At 43.0% G+C, this 26,246-nt stretch overlaps 1 long non-coding RNA gene across 4 annotated transcripts in view; it reads right to left on the reverse strand.

Annotated features, from left to right (window-relative positions):
- The window catches only part of LOC110287378 (uncharacterized), an 80,297-nt gene that overhangs the window by 48,962 nt on the left and 5,089 nt on the right, over positions 1 to 26,246 (reverse strand). For 3 of the 4 annotated variants that reach the window (XR_015047157.1, XR_015047155.1, XR_015047156.1), the window contains exon 3: positions 12,911 to 13,030. This is a non-coding gene — a long non-coding RNA (uncharacterized LOC110287378). Of the gene's footprint in view, positions 1 to 12,253; positions 13,031 to 26,246 lie in introns of those variants that run through there. The other variant, XR_003835707.2, reaches the window with a different exon arrangement.

The raw sequence follows: 26,246 nt of genomic DNA on the forward strand, positions 1-26,246 counted from the left end.
TTCAGACACTCCAGAAGAGGGTATTAGATCTTTTTACGGATGGTTGTGAGCCACCATGTGGTTGCTGGGATTTGAACTCGGGACCTTCGGAATAGTAGTCAGTGCTCTTAACTGCTGAGCCATCTCACCAGCCCCTTTTTTTGTTTTTTTGAGTCTGAGTTTCTTGGTGCAGTTCTGGCTGTCCTGCTAGAACTCACTTGGTAGACCAGTCTGGCCTCAAACTCAGAAATCTGACTGCCTCTGCCTCCCAAGTACTGAGATTAAAAGTGAGCCACCACTGCCTGGCGTATTGGTCATTTTGTAACAGAGCTGCTAGTAGAGTTAAGTCGAGTCTGTTCCCAAGGTTCTGTCTGTGCTGCGGTGGCTTATTCCAGAGGCACAGGGGAAAGGGTGAGCTGTGTAAGGAGCGGTCAGGTAGATAATGGGCTGGTGATTACAGGAGAGGGACTCAAATCCTGTGCATCCACTAACTTGGTGAGGGGGTAGACGAGGCTGGGATTTTCAGCCTGGCAAAGTAGGAGAGTCACATTCACTAGGAAGATAAGGATCCTCACTGGTCAATGTGGCAATGTCTTCCCTTGACGACTCCCTGCCCCCTTCCCCCCAATACCCTCTTCCGTGTCAAAAGACTTAATGCTTTGAATATAAAGGCAGAATTTCCTCATCTTCACCCCTGCCCCAGGGAGCCTGAAGTTCCAGGATGGAAAAGGCTGGGCAGCGTGCTCAGGATGCCTAAGGGACCTTGTACAAGGATCCTGCCCTCTGTGCTTTAGGGATGGATGGCTTGGCCTAAACCAGGTGAGATCCACTGGATCCCTCTGGAGAAGGCAGAGGCTGCCTCACATTGGATACAGTGGGTCCCACAAATGGAAGCCATCAATCACTGGAGGAGACCCTGGAAACCCTAGGAAGTTGTTAGGTGAATGTCTCAAGACAAGAAATATTCTTCTAAGCTACCTAGATACAGAAACTACTCAAGAAAAATCCTTATAAGGATAGGTGAAGGAAATCCTTTTTTTAAGTTCTGTCATTTTGGAGGAAGGGTCACAGGAAGGCTCCTGGCTGTAGGTATCAGGTCCCTTCCTTTCCTGCTTTTCCTCTTAGGAACCAGGAAGATCAGGGATAATCGGCAACTTTTAGGCCAAAAGTCAGCAGTGGGGGATGGGCACACACAAGGAACTTCTGGTGTTCTCTGAACCTAAAATAACTAATAACGAAGGGGGAAAAATCCTGCTGCTATTGTGGCCTCATATTCATGGGCAAAAAAGAGGAAGTTCAAACTTTGATTACTGAGGAAACACCACTTGCAGGGAGCACAGTGCTCCTATGGATTACTTACCATTCTATAAGCAAACCCCGAGAGAGGACAAATAGGAAGGTTAAATCATAGCTACACAGCCTTTTAACACTAGCACATGATACACTATGTGCCCATAAAATAGAAGTAAACTGTCAAAAAATTACATACTTCGATTCACAATTGGTTTGAGTACTTTCCCTGGTTTCAGTTTGAAGAACCAAATCAAGCAACAAACCCACGATTTAACTTCGATCTGGCCAAAGCTGAGGCTTACAGGCCTTCAGTTTAGTAATACAAGCCCTATACCCCACACTTCACCAATTGAACCAGCAACGGATGCATCGCCACACAATCATAACCCAGTTCCAGGCCCTGACTATAGGCTAATGTTCTACCTTGTTTGTGAGATAAGTGCCTCTCGTTATGCTAGGGCTCAACAATCAGTTGGTTTGACTGGCTCTCGGCTTTGTTTCCAGCTTCTCCAGTGCTGGGAAGGCAAACATGCATTTGTGTGTAGATACTAGGTGAAGGAGGCTCAGGGGCAGTTAGGCCAAAATGGAAAACAGCCGCTGGTTGTTCCTTGATCCTTTTCCCCAAGGGTGTTGAATCTGATACAGTTTGCTAACTGAAGGGTGGGCAGGACCAACAATGGAGAGATCTGCCTGCTTTTGCCTCCCTGGTGCTAGATTAAAGGCCACCACTCAGCCAGTTTGAACTGCTTGCTCTTTTTTCCCCCTTTTCTTCCTTCCTTCCTTTTCTTCTTGGTTGTTCAAGACAGGGTTTTTTTCTGGGTAACCTTGGCTATCATGGAACTCACTCTGTAGACCAGGCTGGCCTTGGTCCAACTGCCTCTGCTTCCGGAGTGCTGAGATTAAAGGAGTGTGCCACCACTGCCAGCCTGCTCTAGTGAGAAGCAGGGGGGAGCAGGGTTCTTTTTGGGTTGATTTTTTTTGTTTCGCTTTCTCTCTCTCTCTCTCTCTCTCTCTCTCTCTCTCTCTCTCTCTCTCTCTCTCTCTCTCTCTCTCTTTCTTTCTCTGTTTCTTTGTCTACTTGTTTGTTTTTAAGATCTTCTACCTTCTCGAGACTGCTGGCTCTTTAGGTTAAAACACAGCAAAAATTCAATTCCTGTCTCTGTTCAGTGGCCTTTGTGGTGACAGCTTGCACAAACTCCAGTATTCTGGTTACAGAAGCAAGTGTGCTTAAGTTGGCCATGATATAAATAAGCTAGGAGATCTTAAGAGTGTTCTGTATGTCTCTGAACTGCCTGGTTGGCGGATATGGAGATTATTGCTCTGATGGGCAATCTCTCTCTCTTTCTCTTTCCCTCTCTTTCTCTCTCTCTCGCTCTGTCTCTCTCTATCTCTCTGTCTCTCTCTCTCTCACACACACACACTCACACACACAAACACCACCATCATCATCATCTCCCACCACGCCCGTACTCCTGCTTGCTCCTATGTAGTGTAGCAGTTTCCTTTGAACAAAAACAATCCCTTGAAGGAGAAGGGGGCCTTCGGGTATCTCTAGCGAATAGAAATGTAACAAGACTCTCAAAGGCTTCTGCCCAGCTTTGCAGAAGTAGTAAACAACTGTTGGAAGAGAAAGGAGACTGACTAGCCCAGCTGTCTAGAGGCTAGTTGAATTTCCTCCAAGTTTTTCAGAGAGCTCTAAAGATAAGCTTTTCCTGACTAAAATGCTTTTGGCTCAGTATCTGTAACTGACCACTCATCCATACTCCTGGTGGTGACCCCAATTAAAGGTCACAACTGCTTCACCAAGTTGGACTTTAGTGCAGTCATTACTTTTGTCTGCCATAGGTTCCCTTTCTTGGGTCAAGTAGATGAGTATGTGTTTCATTCCCCCCCCCCCAAAAGTGTGTCACAACAAACTTCAGTGCCCCAACAGGGACCTGACAGGAGCAAAGATGAGTTGGAGAGGAGCGATTGTGTGATCTTCTTTTTTTGTTTTTTTTTTTTGTTGTTGTGTTTTTTTTTTTTTTTTTTTTTTTTGGTTTTTCGAGACAGGGTTTCTCTGTATAGCCCTGGCTGTCCTGGAACTCACTTTGTAGACCAGGCTGGCCTCGAACTCAGAAATCCGCCTGCCTCTGCTTCCCGAGTGCTGGGATTAAAGGCATGCGCCACCACGCCCGGCGTGATCTTCTTTATAGAAAGCAAGCCATACAATTTAGGCCGAGCAAGCTGGGGGGCCCGGGTGGGTTGGGTGGGGGTCATCTAAGGAGGAAATTCCACAAAGCAGTCTCCTCACCGAAAACCACCACAACCCCAATCCATATGGTGTGCGCTAGCGTGCCTTTTTGCTACAGCATTGGTTACATGGTTCCTGCTAGTAGAGGTGAGATGTGTAACTAAGGCTGAGCCATTGCGTGGGGTGTCTGTGAGAGGGATCCCAGGAAGGCAGTCTTCAACTCTCTGGTTTGGGGTAGCATACCTGCCTGATGAGTGGAATCTAACACTTGAATGTGGAGATGCCTGAGAACAGCGAAAGGTTTCAAATGTTAGTCTTTGAGAGTAGCGCAGAAGGGCAGAGAGTATCAGTACCCAGCTATGGAAGTTGCTGGGGTGCTGCTATGCGATAGAAATGTTTTGGGGCAGGAACTGCAGCCCAGCAGGAACCTGTTGGTGTAAAGGAGGAATTATAAGAAAGGAAGCCACAGCTAGCATCCTCCATGTTGGCCTCTGATTCAGCAGGTGAATTTGATAAAAGAAAGGATGAGTTAGAGGTGTTGGTTTGCCACTTATTATAGCTGGAGAAAGTACAGGTTAAGTGAGTGCTGAAGGGCCTTTCCTGGGATCCAACAACTTGATCCAAGGAAAGAACAGAAGCATGAGAAAGAAGAGGAGAAAGAGACTTTGGTAAAAATGAGAAAAGACACATAGGTCTAATCTTCAAAATTTCTGAGACTGTCTCAAGGCCCCATTGATGAATAATGCCACTCTTGACCAGAGAGAGACAGACACACACACAGAGAGAGAGAGAGAGAGAGCCCCTAGGATGATGACATGCCCATCATGCTCTTTCCCTGACTGTAACAGCAATACTTGCTTTACAATAAGAGTACAGGAGGATTTGAGAACAAAGTTGGGTGGGTAGGAAAGGGGGAGTGGATCTAAACAAAGTGTGGAGTAGATGGTGAATATGATCAAAATACATTACAAGAAAAAAACTAATAAAGAAAAAAAGAGGGAGGGAAGAGTCTTAGAGACTCAGAAGTGAAAGCAAAGCAGTTTATTATTTGTATCAGCCTGGAATGTCTGGTGGGCTGGCCCAGTGCATAGAGAAATGTATATACTCTAACCCATGACCTTTCCTCCCCTTCCTTCTTCCTTCCTTCCTTCCTTCCTTCCTTCCTTCCTTCCTTCCTTCCTTCCTTCCTTCCTTCCTTCCATAATCTGGACAATCTTAACACTTCATCTAGGCATTATCTTTCTCCAAGTCATATTTATTTATTTATTTATTTATTTATTTATTTATTTATTTTAACAAAACGGGTTCATCTCTATGTATTACCTCTTGTTAATTTGGTCCAGCTTATCCGGTGCATAGTTGTGCAGGTGAGTCTAGCTATGAGTAATTTAATTCTCTACACTTCTAGGTGGGGTGAAGGGTGTGTGGTGAAGCAGACTTTGGGGGGTTAGGAAATTGGTAGCCTAGCATGCATTAGCAAGGACTAATGTTTTCTGCTCATTTGTAGCTGGACTTAAAGCTTAATGCACCCTTGAAACGAACCATCTTATAGTATTCTAAAACCTATCTGACAAAAACAGAAGTCAGGAATGTTAATCAGGGCCATGCTACTTCACAAAGTTCTTCCAATAACTAGTTCTCCTACATTCTTGCTATCTCCACCCTCATAGCTGACTCAGCTTATAGGCCCCAGGCTAACAAGCTCCCTTCATCCCCACTGCCAGCCAGGATGACACAGCAAGCATGTGCATTACTGAAGTGCTGGAGAACCTTACCCTTCCTCTAAAATGATAAGAAGGAACCCTCATCCTGCCATGTGGGCCTTATCTTTTTGCAAAGCCCCTCCATGTTGCCCTGTCCATCAATGACATTAATAATCTCTTAAAGAAATAGGGGGAAAGGGGACCAGAGTTAGCATGAAAGGTAAAGGTCTGTGTGTCCTCCACAGTGCAGATTATCAGGGGGATGATCTGGAAAAGAGCCACAACCCTAGCCAGGAGGCCTCCAGTCACTCTCAGAAAAACACTCAGGTGGGGTCTACAGAGGAAAGAGAAAGAAGGGATGAAACAGATGACCAGGATATGTCTGCAAAAGAGTGTGTGTGTGTTGGGGGGGGAGGGAACTGCCATTATTTTCCAGACTCCATGAAGCTACCAAGCCATCCGAATAGGAGCTGCCCTCTTTGAAACATCTGCACCAAATCAAGGACATTTGGAGGTGACGCTCCAGATGTTTGACAGCTGGCAGCCAACTACCAGCGTGATGAAGATTTCGAAAGTATTGAGCAAGAGCAGGTCAGGATGCACATAGTGCTTGCAGGCCAGGCTACAGCCAGCATGGTTAGGGAGAGCCCTTCAGCCAGCAGGGGAGAGCTCCTGCAAATGCTATTTTATGCTGATTCTTTCTGCCTTGACTCTTCTTATGTTTACCTTCATAAATCACTGTAGTCGTTATTTTAACAACTTTGTCTTGAAATATTCGTGTGAAAACTTTCTTAATTCATACCTCCATGAATTTATTTTCTTATGGATTTGAGTGAATACTTAACTTCTGTGTTCCAATACATTCCAATACATTCTACCTTTAAATTTTGTGCCTTCATCTTTCTATTTGACAAACTCACTTTAGCATTTTATTTGTTTTAACTAATAATAAGAAATTAGACCTGTTGTTTTCACATAAACTTTTGGAACCCTTTTCCCCTTCAGTTCAGTATTTGTTTCATTTATTATAAGTTCTGTCTTTGTTTTATCAAAAAAAAAAAATTATTTAGGCATGGCCTGCAGGCAGTGATGCAGCGGTCCCTTTTTGGAGTCAGTTTCTTTTACGCTAATCTTGTTATTTAGTCCTCACTCCCCAGGGCACCTTACTGCCTTCTACTGCCCCCCACCAGTACCTCCCACCCCCCCTACTGCCACCTACTGGCCCCCCACTGCCCCCCTACTGTCTCCTACCAGCCCCTACTGCCTCTCATGGCCCCCCCATTCCCTCCCCCCATCTGAGGACAGAAGGCCTTGCTAGCAAACTCTCCTCTGCTGACTTAAACTCCCAACCCCTACTAATCTTCGCTTTTAGTTACTCATATCATTTTTCATTTTTCCTATCATTTGCAAACTGTCACTCTCCTATATTCAGATTGTTTTTTGATTACTTATTTATTTTTGTTTTATGTATATTGCTGTTTTGAGTGCATATGTCTGTATGAGGGTGTCCTATCAGGACACAGAAGTTACAGACAGTTGTAAGCTGCCACGCGGATGAACCTGGGCCCTCTGGAAGAGCAGCCAGTGCTCTGAACCACTGAGTCATCTCTCCAGCCTGTTTTCTTTTACCATGATGATTTACGTTTTTACATGTTGTGATAGAAATACAATATCGCCATCTTGCCCACACCACCCAGATTTTCCCAAGGAATCACATTGCCCATAAATAAAGCACAGTACAAGCCGGGCAGTGGTGGTGCATGCCCGCAATCCCAGCACTTGGGAGGCAGAGGCAGGCAGATTTCTGAGTTCAAGGCCAGCCTGGTCTACAGAGTAAGTTCCAGGACAGCCAGGACTACACATAGAAACCCTGTCTCAAAAAGCCAAAAAATAAATAAATAATAAATAAATACATAAAGCACAGTACCCAAGCCATATTAACATTGCATGTTATCACATGCATAGACTTGTGTGATAAACACCATAATGGAAAGGCAGCATCAATACAATGACATTGCTGTTGCTATTCCTTTACACACAGCCTTTCTTTGCAATTTGTGATAGATGAAAACAGTGTATTCTAATATTAGGATAAAAATAATATGAAAGGCCTGGAGAGATGGCCCTACAGATAAAGGCATATGGTACCCTTGAACACATATAAAGGTGAAAGGAGAGAACTGACCCCATACACACAGCACAGCAATGCACACAAACACTAATAATAACGGTAGTAATAATAATAATAATAATAAATTAAATATCAAAGAATGAAATCTATAACATTTAAAGAATATTGTCATGAAAATGATGGGACAGTCCACAAAATGGGGTTTTAAAAAAGAGTCTTTGTCAACTGTACATTAGACAGAAGATTAACATCGACAGGTTTTTTATAAAGAAATTAAACCCTTCAAAACCCCACAAATTATCCAGCCAGTAAATGAAACTGAACACACACAAGTGGCCAATATCTGAAAATATGTCCATCACCCTAAGCCATCAGGGAAATGCAAGTTCGGGAGTACATTTGAGATTGTGGAACGGGGGTAAAGCCAACGATGATGTGGGGAAAGGGAAACTTTTATTTTACTGGTACAGTGACTGGAAGTTGGTATGGAGATTCTTGAAACAATTCAAAGTAGAATTATCAAGTCAGGCATATGCGTGCAATCCCAGCACTCAGGAAACAGAGGTAGGCTGATTTTGTGAGTTTGAGGCATATATGTACTCAAATGCTGTAATGAAACCCACTTCTTTGTTTGCTAATTAAAAAATAATAATTTCCAAGCGACTTCATGAATAAGGAGGTAGCAAAATGTATTTATCATATTGTTATATATGTAATAATGTGAATATTCTGCTCTTGATACTAAATCACAGTTTGCAAGGCTGTGGTGATTTGTGCCTGGAAGGGGAAGGCAGGATCATAGAAATTTTGGGAGCTCAAATTTAAGGCCAGCCAGGGATACTCAAAACCCTGTTCAAACAACACCAGCGCCACCACTGCTGCCAGCACCAGCGCCACCATCGACACCACAGCTGCCACCGCCACCATTAACACCACCACCAGAAAAAAAGCTAATGTATGCTAATTCCATGAATTATTTTATTTTACATGCAATTGTGTTAATTCCTTAATACTTGGAAGCAAGTTGTATGCTATTAAAAAATAATAATAAACTGAGGAGTTGCCTAAGCAAAGCAACTCAAAGTAGAAATACTGTATAAAGAAGAACACATTAATAATCTGTAAGAAACATCAAAGAGTAGAAAAGACATTCCTTGGGTACCAAAAACAAAGAAATCAAAGCTACTATACTGAAGCCAAGGCAAGAAATGTGGCCAAACAAACACAAAGGGGAGTTTAAGGAGGAAGGGCTGCCTGCGGGAAGCCAAGATATCTATCCAAAAAGAAAGTGATTATTCACAGCCACAATAGCACCACAAAAAAGGGCCTTTTCTTATCACTACCTCTGCTGTGTACTGAATTTATCCCAGTCCAAGAGATGAGAAGATGCTACCTACCACTACATCTTGCCTTTCCTTAATATCCTTTTTGTTCACTGACTTTTATCTTTTTGCCTAATTACCTATTTTTATTAGTTAATAATAACAACAGGAACAGGAGAGAATAATTGAGAATTTCATGATTTTTAATAATTTTATTCAGACTATTCAATTGAAAAGTAAGAGTTGCAGTGATTTTTTTTTGTTGTTGTTGTTTGGTTTTTTTTTTTTTTTTTTTTTTTTTTTGGTCTGTTTTGTTTTAAGAAACAAAGTTCTTCTGTTTAGTCCTGGTTGTTGTGGAACTCACTCTTTAGACTAGGCTGGCCTAGAACTTAATTAGTTTAAGACCATAATTACAGAGCTAAAAACATCCAGTGGAAGAAAGACAGCATTTTCAACAAATGGTGCTGGCACAACTGGTTGTTAACATGTAGAAGAATGCGAATCGATCCATTCCTATCTCCTTGTACTAAGGTCAAGTCTAAGTGGATCAAGGAACTTCACATAAAACCAGAGACACTGAAACTTATAGAGGAGAAAGTGGGGAAAAGCCTTGAAGATATGGGCACAGGGGAAAAATTCCTGAATAGAACAGTAATGGCTTGTGCTGTAAGATCGAGAATTGACAAGTGGGACCTCATGAAACTACAAAGCTTCTGCAAGGCTAAAGACACCATCAATAAGACAAAAAAACCATCAACAGATTGGGAAAGGATCTTCACCTATCCTAAATCAGATAAGGGACTAATATCCAATATATATAAAGAACTCAAGAAGGTGGACTCCAGAAAGTCAAATAACCCCATTAAAAAATGGGGCTCAGAACTGAACAAAGAATTCTCACCTGAGGAATACCGAATGGCAGAGAAGCACCTGAAAAAATGTTCAACATCCTTAATCATCAGGGAAATGCAAATCAAAACAACCCTGAGATTCCACCTCACACCAGTCAGAATGGCTAAGATCAAAAATTCAGGTGACAGCAGATGCTGGCGAGGATGTGGAGAAAGAGGAACACTCCTCCATTGTTGGTGGGATTGCAAGCTTGTACAACCACTCTGGAAATCAGTCTGGCGGTTCCTCAGAAAATTGGACATAGTACTACCGGAGGATCCAGCAATACCTCTCCTGGGCATATATCCAGAAGATGTCCCAACCGGTAAAAAGGACACATGCTCCACTATGTTCATAGCAGCCCTATTTATAATAGCCAGAAGCTGGAAAGAACCCAGATGTCCCTCAACAGAGGAATGGATACAGAAATTATGGTACATCTACACAATGGAGTACTACTCAGCTATTAAAAAGAATGAATTTATGAAATTCCTAGCCAAATGGATGGACCTGGAGGGCATCATCTTGAGTGAGGTAACACAATCACAAAGGAACTCACACAATATGTATTCACTGATAAGTGGATATTAGCCCAAAACTTAGGATACCCAAGATATAAGATACAATTTGCTAAACGCATGAAACTCAAGAAGAATGAAGACCAAAGTGTGGACACTGTGCACCTTCTTAGAATTGGGAACAAAACACCCAGGGAAGGAGCTACAGAGACAAAGTTCGTAGCTGTGATGAAAGGATGGACCATTTAGAGACTGCTGTATCCAGGGATCCGTCCCATAATCAGCTTCTAAACGCTGACACCATTGCATACACTAGCAAGATCTTGCTGAAAGGACCCAAATATAGCTGTCTCTTGTGAGACGATGCCGGGGCCTAGCAAACACAGGAGTGGATGTTCACAGTCAGCTATTGGATGTATCACAGGGCTCCCAATGGAGAAGCTAGAGAAAGTACCCAAGGAGCTAAAGGGATCTGCAACCCTATTGTTGGAACAACATGATGTACTAACCGGAACCCTGGAGCTCTTGTCTCTAGCTGCATATGTATCGAAAGATGGCCTAGTTGGCCATCAATGGAAAGAGAGGCCCATTGGACTTGCAAACTTTATATGCCCCAATATAGGGGAATGCCAGGGCCAAAAGAATGGGAATGGGTGGGTAGGGAAGTGGGGGGCGCTATGGGGGACTTTTGGGATAGTATTGGAAATGTAATTGAGGAAATTATGTAATAAAAATATTAAAAAAAAAAAAAAAAAAAAAAAGACCATAATTACAAAGGCTTTATTGTTTGTATGCAAAGCAAGTTAGGTTCCTTCTGGATAGTTTGTGGTATATATTATCATAAAAGTTTTTATTTTAAACTTATATATTTAAATATATCTTTAAGGATAATGGTACCTAAGTATTAAAAATTCCTACAACCAGTCATGGTGGAGTAATTAATCCCAGCATTCAGAAGGCAGAGCAACTTTTCAATGTATAGTCTGAATAAAATTATTAAAAAACCATTTGATTCGCAATTTCTCTTGAAGTTTTCTCCTGTTTCTGGTCCTTTTGGCAGATAAGGCATATTTTAGACAAAACAGTATTATTATGAAGACTAGTCATAGAACAAAGGAGTTCAGAAAGACAATGTTAAAAAGTCTATACAGGAACCCGTGAGGTGGCTCAGTGAGTCAGGGTGCCGGCCATACAAGCCTAACAGTCAGATCTGTATCTGCTCACCCAAAAACTGTGAGGATGACGCGCATGAGATTGGTATTTCCATGCCACCTTATAACACAGTATCCATTTCTCAGTTGATGCTTCAACAAAGGAATAATTTAAATTATCAAGTTTAATTATGAATTACATTTCTTTTTTCTTCTTTTGCCCCTCCTGGGGATTGAACCTAGGACCTCGTTCATGTTGGTAAAAGCACTCTGCCACTGAATCACAAACATTAACAGTGTGTATTACAGTTAGTGATCCATGAGAGGAGTGAGTAAAATAGAAACACAGTGGCTTTATGGCAGTAGTGTAGTGATAGAGCATTTGCACAGTGTGTTCCGTCAACCTTTGCCAGGAAAACAAGTAAAATTAACCGGAGATTGGAGGAAGCTGATTCCAATCTTGATGGGTGATCTTGGGGATGAGCCAAGATTTTAGTAGAGGAAATAACCTAAAATGTAGTGAAAATATCAAAAAGTAGAATTGAGAAAGGAGTCTAAAGTTGTTAGTTAATTATTGTTGGTGTTAGAGGGATGGCTCAGCAGATAAGAGCACCGGCTGTGCAAGAAGAGGTCCCAGGTTAGGTTCTCAGCACCCACGTGGCAGCTAACAACTGCCTGGAACTCCAGTTCCAGGAGATCTGACACCTTTTTCCAGCTTCTGAAAGCATAGGCACACAGATGCACACACACACACACACACACACACACACACTCAGAAAGAGAGAAACAAACAAGCAAATAAATAAATAAAAATGAATGGATGAGGAGTTTGCTTTCTTACATGAAAAAGAACAAGTTTCTTGTAATGGCTTTTAAACATTGTAAAGATGCTGTAAACACTGCTTACATCACAAAGAATTTAAAATATTACATTCACTTGGTAGCACAGTAGCAGTGCTTGAAAGCACTAAGTGCAATTAAAGTTCAATCATAGCGCTACGGAGAAATCAACAGATGTAAAGAGTCAACGGATGAAGCAAACTATCTTGCTTTATTTCAACAAATTTACTCGGCTACCCCATCACTGAGGGGGCGGGGGTGTCAAAGGAGGCGCCAAGTCAGAATGTCCTTCCTGCAAAAGGTTTATTCGAGCCAATAGCACAGTATGCATAGTCTAAGGTAATGCTTTAGGCCAGCCACAGAAAGCAAAGGGTGTTATGGCCTCGTAGTGAGGGGGATGTGTACCTCAAGAACGCCCAAGTTGGTTGACATTACCAAATTGGGTTAAAAGGCTCTTTAAACTTTGTAGTTTGGGCTGGGGCGGGTGCTTAAAAAAATCTCAAATACATTTTGAGATAAAGGGACATCTGGAAAATTCTGCAGGACAATGAGCATAGTGACTTCTGTGGTGAGTCACTGCTCAGTGGCTTCTAGGCCCTGGGTGCCTGGAAAGCTGAGTGAGTCCTTGCCCACAGCTCTCTCTGTTTAGGGCTTTGCTCTCTGAAAAGGACCATTTCTGAGATGGACACACTCCTCACTAATGGGACAGAAGGTTTTCAGCCTCTTTTGCTTTCAGCTTCTTCATTTAGGTAAGAGGAACAGAGGGACATATTTTATAGAAAAGGTGGTGGTAGGGGCATAGGCGGCACTGAGATCGTTCTGGTCACATCCTGCTGAATTACGACTCACTATTGGGTGGCAGTCTCTGAAGCAAAGGCTGGTATCTGACTTCACACATCAGACGGATAGTGCTTGTGTGTTGCATGGTGGTTTAGGTAAATCTGGATAACACGTGGAGTAGAAAGGGACCTATGGATATAAAAATCAAAATGGTTATTAACATGGTAACAGCTAGTATAAGCAAGTCGATTCAGGATGAGTTCTAAAACCATTTGTTCCAGAATTTGATAACTACTTCCAGTTTTTTTTTTTTTCTGGTTTTTCGAGACAGGGTTTCTCTGTATAGCCCTGGCTGTCCTGGAACTCACTTTGTAAACCAGGCTGGCCTCGAACTCAGAAATCCACCTGCCTCTGTCTCCCGAGTGCTGGGATTAAAGGCATGCGCCACCATGCCTCGCTCAAGGTTTTGAAATATGGTCAGCATTGTTGTTGCAACCTGACCTAGCCAGAATGACTTACAGAAAAGCTCTGCTACTTTCCCCCAAAGAGGCCAAGTCCCCTTTTCTCTGGCCAAGAGATTTAGGCCTCTTCTGTTTTGGAGAAGTGACTCCTGCCAAGAACTCTACCTGATACCAGACCCTTTCTTCATTTTTACTTTTAAATACTTATTTTATGCACATGAGTGTTTTGCCTGCATGCATGCATAAGTACTGGGCATGAGTGTCTGGTGCTTGCACAGGCCAGAAGAGTGAGTTGGGTCCCCTAGAACTTACTGCATTGGAGTTACAGGCAGTTGTTGGTGCTGGGAACCAAGATTCTCGGGGAAAGCAGCAAGCGCTCTTAACCAACCGCGCAGGCGCAATCCTAGATTCTTGTTAAACACTGAGAAATTACATCAAGGATTTCTTGTATGGCTTGCAATAAGGAATAGTAGTGTACAAAGTACATAGTTCCTGTGCCAACATCTGTCATGAACCCTAAGATTATGAGGAAAGAGTAAGAAATAATCATGTGTCTTGTATTCCACATGCAACCAGTCAAAGCTCTGGTTATTGGGAACAACATTTATGTTGGGGGATAGGGAATAAGTATATCGGTGGAAAGTTTCAGTCTGGTTGATGAGGAGACACAGGTCAAGGGGAAGAAGCCCTGTTTGAACATACAGATGGTGAGGCTAAGGGAGAGAAAAGGGAGTAACTGGGAGGGTGCCAATTTGGGGGGGGGTGTTAGATCATTCTACCAGACTGAAAGGGTAAGGGTGCCCCCATCAAGTGTTGAAGTGTGATGCTGGAGTACATGAGTCAGGGTACCACAACCTTCAGGATCAGGTCTGCCACTTGGTGGCCTTCTCCAGGTTAGCTGGCCTGCAAGCTTCTGTCTGATTCTTCCTTTTTGTTCCGCCCATCTCACTGGAGCAATACTAGGATTATAGATGTTCCACTGTGATCCAGGGGTCAAATTCAGGTTGTCTGAGTAGCACTGCAAGTGTTTTTACTCAGTGGCTCAACTCTCTGGTCTGGACCTAGGATCTTGTACTGGGAGGTCTGAGCTGTCTGCTTTTCTGCAAACTAGCGTACTACAGGAGGAGCTGGCTGGCTGGAAGTCCTACATCAAAACAAGGTGAACGATGAGACAGACTCCTGAAAGCGCACACACCAGGGAAAATTGTACAAACTTTAAATCTTTTTTTCTTCTTTCTTTTCCTCCTCTTCCTTCCTTCCTTCCTTCCTTCCTTCCTTCCTTCCTTCCTTCCTTCCTTCCTTCCTTCCTCTCTTTTCTTCCTTCCTTCTTTTCTTTTTTTTTCTTTTCTTTCTTTTCTTTCCTTTTCAGAAAATTTATTGCAACTCTCCAACTGCACATTACTTTTTCTCTTCAACATCTTGCTCCGCAGCTTCCTTCACGCTTTTTGCTTGGGCACTGGAACAGGCCATGTGAAGACTGGCAAAAGCCTTAGAGTTCTCTTCTGTGACGACGCTGGCCTTTTCCTTTTTGTACACATTCCAAGTGGGCATCACAGGTCCTGTCAGTTGGGTGGCCAATTTAAGTTCTTCAACAGAACTGTCTCCCTTCTTCGGAGCAGAAGGCTTCCTGGGGGAAAGTATGAACTTGGAGCAATACTCCTTCGGGCGCTGCAGCGATTCAGTGGATTTGTTTCGCTTCCTTGGGTCCACAGAGATGCCGATGGTATGATTTCTTTTTTTTTTTAATTATGTATTTTCCTCAATTACATTTCCAATGCTATCCAAAAAGTCCCCAATACACTCCCCCCCCAGTCCCCCACCCACCCACCCCCACCCCTTGGCCCTGGCATTCCCCTGTACTGGGGCATATAAAGTTGGCAAGTCCAGTGGGCCTCTCTTTCCAGTGATGGCCGACTAGGCCATCTTTTGATACAAATGCAGCTAGAGTCAAGAGCTCTGGGGTACTGGTTAGTTCATAATAATGATCCATCTATGGGGTTGCAGTTCCCTTTAGCTCCTTGGGTATTTTCTCTAGCTCCTCCATTAGGGGCCCTGTGATCCATCCAATAGCTGACTGTGAGCATCCACTTCTGTTTGCTAGGCCCCGGCATTGTCTCACAAGAAACAGCTATATCTGGGTCCTTTCAGCAAAATCTTGCTAGTACCAACCACCCTGAGTTCCTCCAGGATGAAGCCCCTGACAGCCCAGACCTTGGTATGGTTTTTTGTTTTTGTTTTTTTTTGTTTTTTTTTTGGTTTTGGTTTTGGTTTTTCGAGAGAGGGTTTCTCTGTGTAGCCCTGGCTGTCCTGGAACTCACTCTATAGACCAGGCTGGCCTCGAACTCAGAAATCCACCTGCCTCTGCCTCCCAAGTGCTGGGATTAAAAGCGTGTGCCACCACGGCCCGACTTGGTGTGGTATGGTGGACCTGACAGGACCGGCTGCGGGACGAGTGGCAATGCAGCACGCTTTGGACTGCTGAGCCCTGAGTCTGCGGATCTTTTTTTTTTTTTTTTTTTTTTGGTTTTTTCGAGACAGGGTTTCTCTGTATAGCCCTGGCTGTCCTGGAACTCACTTTGTAGACCAGGCTGGCCTCGAACTCAGAAATCCGCCTGCCTCTGCCTCCCGAGTGCTGGGATTAAAGGCGTGCGCCACCACGCCCGGTGAGTCTGCGGATCTTGCATGGCAGCTGGTTGAACCAAGTATCTATTAGCTGCTGCCAATGTTTGTGGAAGTGGGGCTTTATGATCACGCCATTCTGGCTGGGTGCCATGTCTGCCTCCTGTACAGGAGAACAACAGAGCGGAGAGGTCTTCCTCCTCTCTCTATGCTCCCTGACAATCTCTCTCTCTCTCTCTCTCTTCCTCCTCTCTCTATCCTCCCTGACAATCTCTCTCTCTCTCTCTCTCTCTCTCTCTCTCTCTCTCTCTCTCTCTCTCTCTCTCTCTCTCTCTCTCTGGTTTTTCGAGACAGGGTTTCTCTGTGTAGCCCTGGCTGCCCTGAAACTCACTCTGTAGACCAGGCTGGCCTCGAGCTCAGAAATTCGCCTGCCTCTGCCTCCCGAGTGCTTAGATTAAAGGCCTGCGCCACCATGCCTGGCTTGACAAACTCTCTTGACACATGGTATCATGTCCTTAACCTGGCCTTGAACTCAGTATGTAGATGCTTATGACCTTGAACTTCTGATCCTCATGCCTCTGTTTCGTGCTAGGATTACAGGCCAGTGTCCCCAAACACTGTTTGAGAATTTATTTTCACAGAGATACAATCATCATACAACCGGGAAACCGTGATCTTTCAACAAAAGATGGTGAAACAATTGACCAGATTTCAAAACAAAACAAAACACTCGTTCATTATACAAATATTCATTCTAATGAATACTAGATTTAATGGCTTGTGCTATAAGACCGAGAATCGACAAATGGGACCTCATAAAATTGCAAAGCTTCTGCAAGGCAAAAGACACTGTCAATAAGACAAAAAGGTCACCAACAGATTGGGAAAGGATCTTTACCTCTTCTAAATCAGATAGGGGACTAAAATACAATATATATAAAGAACTCAAGAAGGTGGACTCCAGAAAATCAAATAACCCCATTAAAAAATGGTGCTCAGAGCTAAACAAAGAATTCTCACCTGAGGAATACCGAATGGCTGAGAAGCACCTGAAAAAATGTTCAGCCTCCTTAATCATCAGGGAAATGCAAATCAAAACAACCCTGAGATTCCATCTCACACCATTCAGAATGGCTAAGATCAAAAATTCAGGTGACAGCAGATGCTGGTGAGGATGTGGAGAAAGAGGAACACTCCTCCATTGTTGGTGGGATTGCAAGCTTGTACAACCACTCTGGAAATCACTCTGGCGGTTCCTCAGAAAATTGGACATAGTACTACCGGAGGATCCCGCAATACCTTTCCTGGGCATATATCCAGAAGATGTTCCAACCGGTAAGAAGGAAACATGCTCCACTATGTTCATAGCAGCCTTATTTATAATAGCCAGAAGCTGGAAAGAACCCAGATACCCCTCAACAGAGGAATGGATACAGAAAATGTGGTACATTTATACAATGAGTACTACTCAGCTATTAAAAAGAATGAATTTATGAAATTCCTAGGCAAATGGATGGACCTGGAGGGCATCATCTTGAGTGAGGTAACACAATCACAAAGGAACTAATACAATATGTACTCACTGATAAGTGGATATTAGCACAGAAAGTTAGAATACCCAAGATATAAGATACAATTTTCAAAACACATGAAACTCAAGAATAACGAAGACCAATGTGTGGACACTTTGCCCCTTCTTAGAATTGGGAACAAAACACCCATGGAAGGAGTTACAGAGACAAAGTTTGGAGCTGAGACGAAAGGATGGACCATCCAGAGACTACCATATCCGGGGATCCATCCCATCATCAGCTTCCAAACGCTGACAGCATTGCATACACTAGCAAGATTTTGCTGAAAGGACCCTGTTATAGCTGTCTCTTGTGAGACAATGCCGGGGCCTAGCAAACACAGGAGTGGATGCTCACAGTCAGCTATTGGATGGAACACAGGGCTCCCAATGTAGGAGCTAGAGAAAGCACCCAAGGAGCTAAAGGGAACTGCAACCCTATAGGTGGATCATTATTATGAACTAACCAGTACCCTGGAACTCGTGTCTCTAGCTGCATATGTATCAGAAGATGGCCTAGTCGGCCATCAGTGGAAAGAGAGGCCCATTGGTCGTGCAAACTTTATATGCCCCAGTACAGGGGAACGCCAGGGCCAAGAAGTGGGAGTGGGAGGGTGGGGAAGTGGGTGGGGGAGGGTGTGGGGGACTTTTGGGATAGCATTGGAAATGTAACTGAAATAAATACCTAATAAAAACTTTTAAAAAAAAAACTTTATATGACATTTATGGAGAAAAACAAAAGGAAAACTTGTGCATTGTTTAGAAATGGCTTTGAAGGAACAGTCCTAGTTCTAGCTGGTAAATCTGGACTTCTCCACATGCATCAGCGACCACGAGACTACTCTACACACAGAATTAAATGCAGAAGCGACTAGACATTCCAGGACCAGTTTTCCTATGGTCAGAGGAAAGTTTAAAAAAACAAACAAACAATACTACCTCCATTACAGAGTCCTCCGTGTATTCATGTTTATTTTCATAAATAACACAGATAGCTACACACTGAGATAATTAACCAGGCACCAGCATTACTATATACATGTATTTTCTAGGTTGCTGCTTAGTCCAGAAGCAATGAAGCTTCACCGGTTAAAGGACACTCAATACTCACACGCTACCTTCTAAATCGTTTTTTCAACAGGAAGTGTACCCAGGCTCCTCATAGAAATGGCTAGGGATAGACATAGTGAAGGCGAACTACAAGGTAAGCATCACAATCTTACAGTACAGGAAGCACACTGGAGAAGTGACAGCAGCAAGAGCCATTCTGGACTACATAAGACCCTATCACACAGGAGAAAAAAAGTAGAGAGATTGTAAAAGGTAAATTGATAATTAGGGGCTGGAGAGATGGCTCAGTGCTGTTGCAGAGGACCTGCCTTCATTCCCAGCATCCACATGGCAGCTCACAATTTCAGTTCCAGTGGATCTGACCACCTCTTCACTAAGACATCAAGAGAAGTGGCTAGGACATGTGTTAACAAGCACAAGAATAGTCAGGCAGTGGTGACGCATGCCTTTAATCCCAGCACTTGGGAGGCAGAAGCAGATGGATTTCTGAGTTCAAGGCCATCCTAGTCTACAGAGTAAGTTCCAGGACAGCTAGGACTGCACAGAGAAACCCTGTCTCAAAAAACCAAACCAACCAAACAAACAAACAAAAGCAAGTACAAGAATCAAAAGCATAAAAAATAAGGAAATTTCTTCTCCCTTCTGGGATTTTCTTCATTTATGTGTTCAGGGCACACAGAAGGTTGAGGAGAGCACTGGGAAATGACCCGAGGACCACACATTTTAGGCATAAACAGTGTGGGGAGAGTTGGTAAAAAACCCACACAGAGGCACACACACAAAGAAGCCCTACCTAGATCTTCCCCTCCTATACAGAACAAAATCCTTATTCTATACGAGAAGGGCAACAAATACTACAGCCTCTGGCCAGGTGTGAAAGCCATCTGACCCTGGTGAATAGACAGGAAGGGGTTAAATAAAACAGCTGGGGGGGGGGTGGGAAAGGTAGAAATAAAAAGTGTCTAAATTTGGGAGAGGGGGAGGGGGCAGGAGTAGGGAGCAGGAAACTACCACACAATCCAAGACTGAGATATAATAGACCAAGCAGATGAGGCCCACTCCCTGCCAGTCACAAGGCTAAGGAGCACTCCAATACAGCACTACAACGGAAGGCTTACTACAGAAATAAACACAGTTACATGGAACAAGAGCTCTGAGACACAGCGCAAAAACCACCTGAGAGGAATGGAGTTATTTAGGAAACCAGAGGCAATGGCTCCCTGTCAAACACCCTACAAAGATGTATCACTGAGAAAAGCAAGCCTCAGCTTCATCTCCAGAGCAGTGGGGCAGAGGCTTAGGCCAGGATGAAGGAAGACAGAGCCCAGAAAGACATCCTCAAGAAAACTGATTAGGAACACAATGGGAGAAAGCAAAAGCCTAAGGATGCTCCCAATCACAATAGAGATGTTGGTGGAAAGCAACAAACAGGAAATTCTAACTAGCTGAAGGTACTAAACTAGTCTAACTCATCACTCAGTCTGCCTTATGTGAAAGCTCACTAGTAGGAACTGACTGATTGAATAAGAGAAAAAGCTTGCAAATTAAAGGTAGCTATCCATGAGTCTAATTTAATTTAGAAGCTTACATGTAACCCTATTTTCCACTGGGGAGCAGGAAAGTGGGGGATGTTTACATTTTAAGTGGGAGTAGTAAAGTCATTTTTTATGAGAATTCAATAAACTTAAGAGAAACATAGAATGGGCTAAGACTTTCTGTTGAGCCTATAAACCAGTGAGTGGTACTCAAACTACCATAGATGACAACCCCTTTGGCAAACCTCTATCTCCGAAAATATTTACATTGTGATTCATAATAGTAGCAAAACTATAGCTATGAAGTGGCAATGGAAATAATTTTATGGTTGAGAATCACCACAACATGAGGAACTGCATTAAAGGGCCACGAGCAGCATTAGGAAGGCTGAGAACCACTGCTCTAGACAGACATCTGCTTGTGTACTATTTTTATGGAATTTTTCTTTTTTTCTAGACAGGGTTTCTTTGTGTAGCCCTGGCTGTCCTGTAACTCACTCTGTAGACCAAACTGGCCTCGAATTCAGAGATCTGCCTGCCTCTGCCTCCCAAGTGCTGGGATTAAAAGCATGTGGCACCACTGCCTGGCTTTTATGGACTATTAAATGAAACCTAAGGCTAAAGCAGTGATGTAGGTAGGGCAAAGGTGTATCTAGGTGTATATATAGTTTCCAATTTTTCCCCTTCTGGCACAAATCAGCTTAATGAAAACCTAAGGAAAAGCCAGGGATGGTGGTGCATGCTTTCTGAGTTCAGGGTCAGCCTGGTCTACAGAGTGAGTTCCAGGACAGCCAGGGCTACACAGAGAAACCCTATCTCTAAGGGGAAAAGAAAGGAAAGGAAAGGAAGGGAAGGGAAGGGAAGGGAAGGGAAGGGAAGGGAAGGGAAGGGAAGGGAAGGGAAGGGAAGGGAAGGGAAGGGAAGGGAAGGGAAGGGAAGAAGAGAAGAGAAGAGAAGAGAAGAGAAGAGAAGAGAAGAGAAGAGAAGAGAAGAGAAGAGAAGAGAAGAGAAGAGAAGAGAAGAGAAGAGGAGAGAAGGAAGAGAAGAGAACTCAAGAAAGAGAATAGAGGTGATTATTATATTCCTCAGCAGGTCTGACCTTTATAAGCAGACCGAAGTATACTTTCCTAGTATCTTCTACTCTCATTTGATAAAGCAAGCATAATAAAGCACCGTGTTTGGGAGTGGCCATTCTTGGACTCCTTCATAGGCTTCAAACACTACCTTTACAAAAGGATACAAATTTATTTGAGTCACATTTTAGAACAACATTACCAAGAGCCATGGGAGAGATGGGGGAGATAGTTCAATGGGCCAAGTGCTTGCATGAAGACTTGAGTTCAGATCCCAAGCACATGTTTAGAAGCTGGGCATGACGGCACAGTGCAGCACTTATGGATAGAGACAGATGGCTCCCACAGGCTTGCTGGCCAGCTCCAGGTTCAGTGAGAAACCCTGTGTATCAGTCACTTTTCTGATATTGTGATAAAACATGGCCAAGGCAGCTTATAGAAAAAAAGAGTTTATTTGGGCTTACAGTTCCATGACAGAGTGGAGGCGGCAGGCAGCAGGCATGGTGGCTGGAGCAGCCAAGTTGAACATCTTGAACTGCAAGCATAAGGCAGAGACAGTGAAGTCAAAATGGTGCGAATTTTTAAACTCTCAAAGCCTGCCTCCAGTGACATAATTCCATCAACAAAACTGTGCCTCCCTAACCTTTCCAAACAATGGCACCAACTAGGGACCAAGTATCCCAATGCCTGAGACTATGGTGGATATCTCATTCAAACTACCACATCCTATCTCAAAACTATAAGGTAGGTTGACTCAGCAGTAAAGTACATAGTCTGATCTTCCAGAGGATGTAGGTTCATTCACAGCACCTAAGACACCTATAAACAGGTGTTTTACAACTGTCAACAGCTCCATCCCAGGGGATCCAGGTCCCTCTTCCTGCCTCCCCTGAACACCTAGCACACAAGTGGTATGCAGACATATGTCAGCACTCTGGAGGTAGAGGCAGGTAGATTTCTGTGAGTTCTGGGGCCAGCATGGTCTACAGAGTAAGTTTCAGGACAGCCAAGGCTACACAGAGAGACCCTGTCTCAAAGAAAACAATTAAAATTAAAAAACAAAGTGGAGCACAATAGAGGAAGACACCCAAAGTCAACCTCTGATCACATGACACGTGTGTGTGTGTGCATCCGTGTGCAAGAACACAGACACAGAGACACGGACACACACACACACACATACAGTGTCTGGGACAAAAAAACCAATAGATTAGCACATAATTAATACAAAGTAATAGTTCAATATGATAACAAGAACCAGAGATTAAATTCAATGCCGTTCTCCCCTAAGAATGACACCGAGGATGTAGTATAAATAATAAGCACTTTAGTTGAAGTCCTGTCAAATCGTGAAATGAAAAAAGGAGACCATACCAATCAACTCTAAAACATAGGAAGACACACTACTCAAAATCGCTCTGATGAACAGAGTATAGTTCATCAAGCCTATATCCCTGCATTCTGGAAACTAAGAAAGAAGATTGCAGGAGGCAGAGGCAGGCGGATTTCTGAGTTCAAGGCCAGCCTGGTCTGCAGAGTGAGTTCCAGGACAGCCAGGGCTACACAGAGAAACCCTCTCTTGAAAAACCGGGAAAAAAAAAAAAGATTGCTGGGAGTTTAGTGCAGGCCTAGGTTACAAGTGATTTCTAGGCTAGCCTGTACTGCAGAGTAAGACTTTGTCTCAGAAACACCCTCCAATAAAAGAAATCGCTGCAACATATTACCTAAAATATTCAAGTTTCAATAAAGACTGAAAGATATACAAGGAAGTGGGAGGGTAGGATTTGTATAAGGAACAGAAATTTTAGTGATAGAAAATGACTTAAAAAACACAGTTCACACCTGACACCTGGGACTGCTAATGACAACAGGAGCTAGAAAGTGCTCAAGCCATTTAGGGTATGAACCTTGAAAGAAATAGCTCTAAGTTCTATCCTTGGCCAGAAACTGGGACATGCCCTTGCTCCTGTCTTGCCAGGAGACCAGAAATGCAAAAACAACCACTATCATAAGAGAAAGAGAAAATAATTTATGAATATCAACAGTTAAAGAAGAGCCCCTAGAGCACCCCACACTAAGTCTGGCAATGGTGATACTAACGTTTGCTAAATGAAGACAAAAGGAAGTAATTCCTTGGGAAACAGAAATTGTCATAGTTTGGTTATAAGACAGAGATCAGGAGAAGCACATTGATCTACTGTAGAAACCAAATCCAGGATATAAAGGCCTCCAAGATGTGTGACACATCATCAGGCTTCGTCTCCAGTCAACACCAGCTCTGGCAGGCCTCCCAGCTCTTGTTTGTAATCCGAGAAAGAGGAGGCTAAGTCGGGAGGAGCGCGGCAAGTTTGGGGCTCAGTCAACACGGTGCATGCTACATAGCCTACAGGGTAAAACCGTGTCTTTAAAACAGAAACAAGCAAGCAAAGAAACAACAAAATCCTCAGCTTTCCTAAAACAACTGAAAAGCAAAAGCGACTTCCCAACTATAGGTCCAGATTACCCTGATAATCAAAACCAAAGAGAAAGCAAACAAGTAAAAGAAAATCAAAAATACAATCAGTATTGCTTGGGTACAAAGACTATAACAAAATATTACATTAAATTAAATACCACCTGAAAGGAATTCGATTTTGGGAGATATGTCAGTGTTAGGATCCCAGCCACCGTTTTTTTTTTCTTTTTTTTTTTTGTAGGCAGTGTGACAGCATCATCTGTCAATTCAGCGCTGGGAGGTAGAGATGGTAAGATCATAGGGCTTATAGGAAGAGAACATACTACAGGCAAATGTAGTTGATTGCCAGACCCCAGGGGAGGTTAAACTTTTTAAAAGTCAATCCATAATGAGCTAGGCACGGTGGACCATACCTGGAATCCTAGCCCCTGGGAAGCTGAGGCAGAAGGATTGGGACTTCAAGGGTAAGCTAGACTAAGCAAGACTTTATCTTAAATTAGAATTAATTAAGTAATTAATTCATTAACTAATTAATGATTTTAACAACCTGGTCTGAGAACATAGGTCAGTGGGAGAGTGCTTGCGTAGCACATTCCAGTTTTAACCCCACCATTGCTGAAGTGACTGTGGTGACGCCATCTTGTCCTGATTTTACCCTGACTCCACATTGTTGAGGTACCTTTTTCAGCCCCTAATCCCCTAAAAAGTCCAACCCACCTTGACAACATATTTGGAACTTTCTAAGGCCCTGACCACAGCACAGATGAATAATCAACCTATCAGCTGAATGTATAATCAAAAGAAACGTTACCAGGCTTCCCCTGACCCATGCCTGCCAATGACATCATTGCAGTTTTTGCCTTTACAAATGCAGTACCTTTGAGCTTCATTGCTCTTCGGAGCAGGAGTCTGCACTCTGTTACAAGCTAATAAAGGACTCTAATTTGGTCTTACATTCATAGTACTTTGAAACTTTCTTGCTTGGGCTATAACTGCAAAATAAATTTTCCATACCAACAGTTGAAAGAAGAAACACAATCATATCAACAGATACATTTTTAAAAATCCAATATTTATTTATTTATTATTTATGTGTATGCATTATTTTGTGTGTATATGTATTCATAAGTATGTGCGTATGTGTGTGTGGAGGTCAGAGAGTGATGTTGTGTCATTTTCACTCTCAATGTTAGTTTTTGGGACAAGATCTCAAAGAACTTAGAGTCCATTATTTGGCTAGGCTGGCTGGCCAGCAAGCTACAGTAATCCACTTGTGTCTGATACCCTCACTCAACCGGAGTCACAATTGCCTGCCACCATGCCCAGTGTTGATGTACTCAAGTGTTCCTGATTCTGCTCCAAGCACTTTACAACAGAGCCATTTCCCCAGTGTCCTCCCAATCAATATTCTTCCGTGATAAAAATTGTCAGTGGACAAGGCTAGAGAGATGGTTCAGTGATCAGGATCGATTCCTGGTCTTGCAGAGGACTGGGTTTCAGCTCCCAGCAGTCATATCCAGCAGCTATAACTGATGCTGAAGGTCCTTTGTTACACATCATCTTGCTATTGAGGTACTATAGACGCGATGCTTTTTCTGTGGTTATATAAATGAAACTTTATAAAATTTCAATTTATAAAAAAAAATTCAAAATTCAATTTCTAGTGGTTTGTTGCTAATATGTTGCTCATTGATTTTGACTTGAGACAGAATCTTATCTAACCCAGGCTGGCACCAAACTCACAAGTTAGCTGAATCTAGTCTTGAACTCCTTCAAGATTCTCCTGCTTCTATCTCTGAAGTATTATTAACTCCAGTTACAGGGGCTCTGATACCCTCTGCTCTCTATAGGCTCCTACATGCATGTAGTGTATATAAACTCATGCAAACACACGGAAATGTAACTAAATACATCTTTTTAAAAAATTCTCAGCTAGGGACTGAGAAATGGCTCAGTGGTTAAGGGCACTGGTTGCTCTTCCAGAGGACCCAGGTTCGATTCCCAGAAACCACATGGTAGTTTACAACTATCTGTAACTCCAGTTCCATGGGATCTGACACCCTCACACAGACATCCATGCAGGCAAAACACCAATGTATATAAAATATAAATAAAATATATATATATATATATATATATATATATATATATATATATATATATCTTCTCGGCTAATAGGAATAGAAAGAAATGCTACCACAACAAAGCATATGCACATACAAATCACAGAAATGCTTAAAGTCTGAAACTTTTCTCTTAAGATTATAGTAAAACAAGCCGGGCAGTGGTGGTGCCTGCCTTTAACCCAGCACTTGGGGAGGCAGAGGCAGGCGGATTTCTGAGTTCAAGGCCAGCCTGGTCGACAGAGTGAGTTCCAGGACAGCTAGGGCTACACAGAGAAACCCTGTCTCAAATTTTAAAAAATCAAATCAAGATTATAATAAAACGGGCTGGTGAGATGGCTCAGTGGGTAAGAGCACCCGACTGCTCTTCCGAAGGTCCAGAGTTCAAATCCCAGCAACCACATGGTGGCTCACAACCATCCGTAACGAGATCTGACTCCCTTTTCTTGAGTGTCTGAAGACAGCTACAGTGTACTTACATATAATAAATAAATAAAT

This window comes from Mus caroli, unplaced genomic scaffold (genome assembly GCF_978045245.1).
Source record: "Mus caroli unplaced genomic scaffold, Mus_caroli_1 scaffold_5, whole genome shotgun sequence".
Lineage (NCBI taxonomy): Eukaryota > Metazoa > Chordata > Mammalia > Rodentia > Muridae > Mus > Mus caroli.